Here is a 7582-nt window from a genome sequence, read left to right on the forward strand (position 1 = left end):
TCCAGCCTCTGTCTCTTCCAGTGTCTGCGCCCCGACCCCCTCCTACGGCAGCCAGAGAGATCTTCCTTTTAAAAGGAGACCCTTTATTATAAGGCAGTGCCCTTAGGGAGAAGTCTTGACCTCCTGTTGGCAAGGTCTCCAAGGCCTTCTAGAGTGGGATTCTGCCTGTCTTGCAAGCTTTCCTGTCACCCTCATCCTCTTTCCACTTTAGATTCCTATACCCTGGACTTCCAAACCCAGCTTGCTGGCTGGGCCTCTGAATCTTGGGATGTGCTGTCTCCTCTACCTGTGATGTTGTTTCCCACTTGTCTGTCTCAACGACTCCTATTCAACCTTCAAAATTTTTTCAAGGGTTTCTTTCTTCTGTGAAACGGTCTTAATCTCTTTGCAAAGGGTTAATCCTGTTTTCCCCTCTGTATTGAACACCATTTTATCATGGGTAGCCCAAAGCTTCTGTTTCCTTGACTCTCTTTTGATGAAGTGGTTTCTGAGGACCTGGCATATTTAATTCAAAGTCCTGGAATCTTGTACAGTAGTAGGTATATGACAAAATGCTAAATACTAATGAAAACACAATAATTATAGCTATTGTTTGTGCAGTGTTCTTTGTTCATTATCTCATTTAATCCTTACAGCCTCCCTAACAGAAACTATTGACACACCTATTTTAGACATGAGGAAACTGAGGCTCAGAGACATCAACTTATTTGCTGCCCAGCTGGTAAGTGAAGGAGTCAGGATTTGAACCCAGGTTGCCTGACTTCTGTGCTGGGCCCTTTGTTAACCCTTACCCACTCTCCTGTAGTTCAGGGTTGCCCCCTCAGTGGGGTGCAGCAGGTGGGCTTCTGGCCCCACTTGGGTCAGGGGGCTCCTTCCAACTATGAGGCCTGGCTGCAGAGGGCAGGTTTCTGGGCTGATCTTTCAAGGTCACAAGGGTAGGGGTGATTAACAAGAGAAAGGAGAAAACAGAGTTGAGTCAGAAGCCTTGTGGAATTTCTGGCCTTTTGTGAATTCTGGGAAGAGAGAAAAAATGGTCATACTTATTCCAAGTATGTCAAGATAATAAGGGGCTCTTTACTGTTTGGATGCAAAAATCTCTGGCAGCCAGCACCTGCAAGCAATAGGTTGGGAATCTGAGAACCACAGGCCCTGAACTGGGGCCTCCAGCTCGGGCACAGGGCAGCTGGCCTAGATGGGGAGAAGCGAGAAGGGAAGGAATCCTCACAGCCCCAGCATTTCCTGCAGGAAGAATTTGGTCCCCGTCCCTGGAATGTGGGTGGACCCCTCCTGCAAGGAAAGGGAAGTGAACTTCTGCCTCCCTCAGAGTTTCTGACGACTCCCCACCTCAGCTCTGCTCCCTCCCAGGGCTCAGCACCCTTTTTCTTTGGGGGCATCCAGCTGTCTGGTAGAGGCTCATTTCTCAGCAACACTCTCATCCTAGGAGAGGCCCTGCTAGCTGGGAGCTCTGCAGAAATACATTGGGTTATAAAAGGCGATCCCTGCACCCTCCAAGGATAAGGGCTGACTGTGCTCCCCTCAGTTCGGGCAGATCAGGTGGAAGCCAATGAAAGGAAGAGCCTCAGATAAGAGGAAGTGGTCCCAGCGTTTGTATGGGGGAGGGGAACAGCAGCCCCCAATGGCCTCTGGCTTCTCATCCTCTGGAAAACTATTTACACAATTCTAAACATCTGAGTTAAAAATGGAAAAGGGCAACTGATTAGTAATCTTCATGCACTTAAACATCCATGAATTTAGTCAACATACGTTTATTCATTCATTCACTATGTGCCCTGGAGCTGGCTATGATGCCAGGTGCTGAGTATTTGGAAGTATCTGGAATGTCTAGATTGATGTCTCCCACCTGGCGGTGGGTTTGCCGGAGGGTATTCATGCTGGGTCCCATCCAACTTGGTAATCAGGTCTTTTGGGGAGGGTCTGGGAATGAAGACTTTGAAAAACCCCCCAAGTGATACGGACATGAATCTCTTGTCCAGATACGATGACCACATTGGAAACATGTTTGTCCAGAAGTACCCACAGTCCTGTCTCTGGGAAGGAGTGGGCATATTCTCTGGCTTGGATTTAGTCCTTCATTCATTCCACTGGTATTTAGGAGTTATTGAGCTCCTGTTATGTGCCATGCCCTGCACTAGGCAGTGGGGTTGCAGACAGGCCCTGCCCTCCGGGGGCTCTCACAAATGTAAAGGCCCATCATGCCACTCCCCTGCTCTGCAGTGCTTCCCTTTTCACTTTCCTGAAAGCTGAAGTCCTTCCAGGGAACCAGTGATCAGACCCTCTATGACCTCTTCCCTGGGGCCTCCCCCACCTCCTTTCCCACCGCCTCCTCTCTGCTCCCTCTGCTCCAGCCGCCTGGAGGCCTCTTCCTTCCACAGGCTTCATTCACTCCAGCTGCCCCTTCTGATGTGCTCCTCTCCCAGGTCCCCTCTGCTAACTGTTGAAGGTTACAACTGGCCCCCACCCCCAGCACTGCTTATCCTGCTCTTCTGCTTCTGTTTTCCCTAGCACTTTTTTTAACTTTTCTTGGTTATGTTCTTATTTATTATGAATATCATTTACTGCTGCCTGTCTCTCCCTCTCCTCCCATGGAAAGTAAGCACCCAGAGGGCAGCATCTTCGCTTTGTCACTGAGGCAGCCCAAGCATCTAGAACGGTGCCAGGCATATAGTGGATGCTTAATAAATATTTATTGAGTGAATTAAGCAAACAATAACACAGATAAGTGTAAAATTACTAATGTGGGAAGTGCTGGCTAGAAGAGAATGAGAAAATGTATCTCTGAGCTCCTCCCAACTCTATAATTTTACTTTTGTTTTTCTTTGAAACATCATTCAGTGTTTATAATTATCCTGTGTGGTCAAAACCATTCCTTTCTATTTTTGTTATCATTGTGTTTTCCCATGGCCCGAGCCTCAGGAGGGGAAAGTATGTTGAAGACCCAGGGGCTCTCTGTCACATCCCTATGAGCAGGGCAGCAGGTGACCTCTTGCTGTCCAGTCACATATTTAGCCAGGATGAATCACTGAGCCTGTTCAGAGGCCTGAGATAATGGGATTTTAGAACAATTGTAAAAATACCTAACATGCCAGGAGGGACTCATCAATCAGCAGATTCCTGAGGTTTTAGGGCCTCTGACCCTTCATGGAAGCTCAGGGAGAGAGAATTCCAAGAAAAGGGGACTCCAGGGTGTCAGGTATTGCGTGCGTGTGTGTGCACGTGCTTATGGAAAAGGAGCTAGGCCCATGACCCCATTTCCAGGATCCCAGCAAAGATCAGAAAAGCCACCCCTTTGAGGCAGAAGGGCTACTATATGAGTACATGGAAGGACTAACTCATTAAAGGAAGAATGTGTCAGAGCCCTGGGAGTAGCCAGCCCTGCCTAGAGAGCAGGTAGAATGGCAGCCTTAGCCCAGCTATCTGGACCCTTGATTGTCCCAGATGGGGGCAGCAGGCCATCGAAGTCTGGTGCCCTTAGTCAGGCCCCTCTTTTCTGTCTCTACCTTCTCTCCCCGGGTGGCTTTTGGGATCTGCCTATTGTGAGTGAGATGAATGTCCAGAATCCTGGTCATGGTGACCGTGAGGGCAAGTCTTAGGCTTGGTTAGTGTACCCCTTTCCCAGGGAGCCAGGAATGAGATCCAGGAAAGCTGGGATGGAGAGCGACTGGGTCAAGGAGAGAGTGCCGTCCTGTGTTGTCTGCAGTAAGGTGGCCACTCACCTGCATTTTCCTGATACCCAGCCATTGCTTGGTGCCCTAGAGCCACTTCCCTTCTTTAATGTGCTGGGGGCAGTGCCTGGTGAGCCCGGAGATGGTGGGGGCAGATAGCTCAGCTGAGGAATCCGCAGTGAGGGGAAGAATCCTGGAAACAGTCTGGTGCAAGGTTCTCTGCTAGGGCAGCGTGAGGCTGTCTGTAGGGGCCCAAGGGGAGCAATGGAGACTAAGACACCAAGACAAAGAGGCTGCAGAGAGAGTGGTCAAGTCAAGAGGTGGCTTTGGCTGGGTGAGAGCTGGCACACTTTGGCAGGGGTGAGGCAGGAGGTCACAGGCAGTGACTGAGGTAGACTGGTGTGGTGTGTGGCCATCAGGTCCTGGGAGCCCACAGGGAGGTAGGAATGCCAGGAAGCTCTTCCATCGGGAATGAATCCAGGCTGGAATTGTCTGTAGATTGATCAAGTCACCCCTGTCTCAAGCATCTTCTGTGTTCTGATAACCCAGATCCAAGTCCATGAGTCCCTCATGGGTAGTCTTCAAGTCTCCACTGCTGGCACCAGCTCTTTTTCCTCGCCTCTCCCAGCCTTGGCCCCCATGGTCCCGGTGCGTTCCGTAACTGTGGCTCCTTTCTTTGTGCCTTTGCTCTCTTCCCACTCATCCCTCATGATAAAATACTACTTCTGGAAGCCTTCCCCAAACATGCTGATGCCCTTGGTGCCTTGGAATGGCTCTTCTGTCTGGGAGTATCCCTTTGTGAACCACAAACACATCTGCACAAGGCCAAAGTCAATGTGCACCAAATGGAGAGGGCTCTTGTGAAAGCTGGGGTCTGAGGAGCCTGCTTCCACTTTCTCTTCTACCCAGGCTCATGTAAAATCCCCAGTGAACCAACTCTCCCAATGTAGGGCCAGCACCAAAGTGAGTGCATGCAAAGTATAAGATGAGAGGCTTCCATAGGTCAGTCTCTGGCTCTGCCTTCTAGACCAGCGGGGCCCCAGAGTTGGAGCTTTGGTGACAGCAGCTCTGTCAGGGACAAAAGAATTCCAGGCCAATGCTTGGGGACTCTCTCCTGATATCCGTCTCCTATTACCCATTAGCACATTAAAGACTCTGAAAAGTCCTGCAGGGAAGTGCCTGTTTGAGATTAACCCAGTTTCCACGCCCAGGGAATCTGTTGTGTACATTTGTCACACGAATGTGACACCTATCAATATCACCCAGAGCTCTGGCATTGGACAGGCTCGAATCTCCTCGGTGCCTGATGTGGCACGTGACTTCAGGCAAGTTCCTTGGCTGTTCTGAACCACAGATGCCTATTTGCAAAATAAGTTCCTTATGTTGTCAACGGAAGTGAATGCAGGGTTGGCTGGGAGTCCTAAGAGGATATAACATAGGTCGCTCCTTTGGGTCCAGCCTCATAGTTGTTGTCTAGGGCTCCTGGGACAGAGCAGGAGGAAGCACTCTGGAGGGCATGTCCTGGGGAGCACGCCCAGGGGCTCCAGCAGGAACCATGTCCCGTCCCCCCGCCCCCTCCCCGTGGCCATCTGACCAAAGAGCCCCTTTCCAGGCAGCAGGCATTTCCTGGGGGCCATGCTGGCCACCCTCCCTTCAGGCCCATCTTGTAGCCCTTGGCCCTCCGACCAGCCATATAGAATGTCTCCCTGTTCCTCCCCTGCACCTTGCTCTCCATTACCCTGGCCATCCACCTTCCATTCTCACTCAACCTGCAGGCCTCCAATGAAATGCACTTCCTTTGTAAAGTTTTCTGGCTCCCCCAGATCATGGGTCTCTGCTCCGTGCTCTGCAGGGCCTCTGCTTCCTACTTCAGAAACACCTGCTCCACACATAGTGAGTTTTCTATCGTCTGCCTCCAGCCAGCTTGAGTTCCTCTATGACAGGGCGTCTGCACCATCCATGCCTAGCACAGTATTAGAGGAGGTGCTGAAAATGATGCTTGAACAGGTTCCCTGTTCCCTCTCGCCCCTCTGGGCTCATTCCTGGTGTCCCCCTCCTTCCCTCCCTCCCGCCCTCCCTTTCTCTCTCTCCTTTGGGGAGCTACAGACTGTGCCATCCTTCTGCTGCTGGAAGTGATGAATCACCTGTCCCCACATGGTGAAAATCCCCGACCCAGGAGCACAGAGGAAGTGCCATGGACTGTGGCTTGGCTTTTTCATAGGGAGCAAGTGAGGGTGTTGGGGAATACGCAAGGCAGGCGGGGCTAGGGAACACCGCCCTCTGCATCTTCTTGGTTTCTGCCAGCTGGGGCTGTTCAGATAGGCGGTGGTGTGGTCCTCAGCTTAGATGGGGCCCAGAGACTTAGCCATCACTGGCAGATGTTCAGCTAGGCATGGCAGGTAAGGAGAGGATGGTGCTCAGCAACACAGCTCAGCCCTCACTGCCTGACAGGTGATGGGGACACAGTAACCGTGGGGAGCTAGGGAGGAGTCAGGCCCAGTTAGGCTCCTCCTTAAGCCTGAGGTGGGAGGTGGGCAGCAACACATGCAGGTACAGATGAAATGGGCCCTGGAGCCTTCTAGCTCTACCAGCCCAGCCCAATGGGAAGCCAGGGCTGGGATAGCCAGGCAGGATGGGGAAGACTTGTGGGCCAGGCCCAGCACCTCAAGAAGCCAATGGGCTGCCAAAGAGAACTGGGTGAAGCCCGAGGTCTGACGGTCACGCTTCCTCTCATGCCCGGGGATTTTGGGTCTGGGCAAGCCTGGGCCTGATCCCTCCCACGGTCACTGCCCAGCAGGGAATCTGCTGGAGTGGGTGCCCCCAAGGGTGGAGCTGCCCATGGGCAACTTGTATGCCTGGGCCCCTAGCTGTCTCCTTCAGCCATCCTGTAGATCACTATTGGGAGCTTGAGGCCAGAGCTGCCACATAGCAGGGTGCACATCACTGTCAGCCAATGGCTAGTGCCAGGGTGAGTCTCTAGCACCTCCGAATATGCAAACTGGCCTTGCTACTCCCTGCCTCCAATTCTGCCCTGGTGCCTTCTAGGCAACCAGGACAGCATTTAACTCTGGCCTGGGTCTAGGAGGCCTTGGTGACATGGTTTAGATTCTCTCTGCAGCCTCATCTCTCACTCTTTTCCACCTGGTAAATCACTCCGTGTCCTTTTGCCTCAAGTGCTTGGGACTCAAAGGCCACCCCATCACTCAGTTAAGTCCTCTTATCCTGCACTTGCTGCTCCAGTAGAGAAGTAGCTCTGATCCCCATGTAGTTCTTCCCTGCAGCCCCACAGGTCTGACCTCCCCTCTGCCAGCTCAGTGCCCTGCTGAGTGGGTCCAGATGTCATCCTCTTAACTAAGTCACAGTGGATCCCTCAGTAACAGCCTCTCCCCAGCAATTCCCTTCTCAGCCTGCTGGCTGCTGCAGTGTGCTCACCCATCGGATGGCAAGGCCCACACTGCTCCAGAGCTTTCTGGCTCCAAACCCATGGACGAACTAGGCCACCTCTTTATATTCTCACATTTTAAATTTTCAGGGAAGAATGCTAATTGGTCCACCTTGAGCCAGTGGTCCATCCTTGGACCAAGCAATATGAGGGAGGTATTTAAGAAGATGACAGTTCCTAGGCCTGCCGAGTGACTCAGTTGGTTAAGAGTTAGCTTAAGCGCGTGAGCTCTGAGCAACAGGGCCGCCAGTTTGATTCCCACACGGGCCAGTGACACTGTGCCCAAGCTGAGCTGCTGCTGAGCTGCCAACAGGTGGCAGGATGGCTTAGCTGGTGAGAGCACGTGCTCCTAACAAGACTGCCTGTTCGATGGTGGGCTACGCCTGCCAGCAACTAAGACTGGACTCAGCACCTTGAGCTGAGCTGCCACCCTGATGGCTCAGTGGATAGAGCATGC

The sequence above is a fragment of the Hipposideros armiger genome, unplaced genomic scaffold (genome assembly GCF_001890085.2).
Source record: "Hipposideros armiger isolate ML-2016 unplaced genomic scaffold, ASM189008v1 scaffold_226, whole genome shotgun sequence".
Taxonomy (NCBI): Eukaryota; Metazoa; Chordata; class Mammalia; order Chiroptera; family Hipposideridae; genus Hipposideros; species Hipposideros armiger.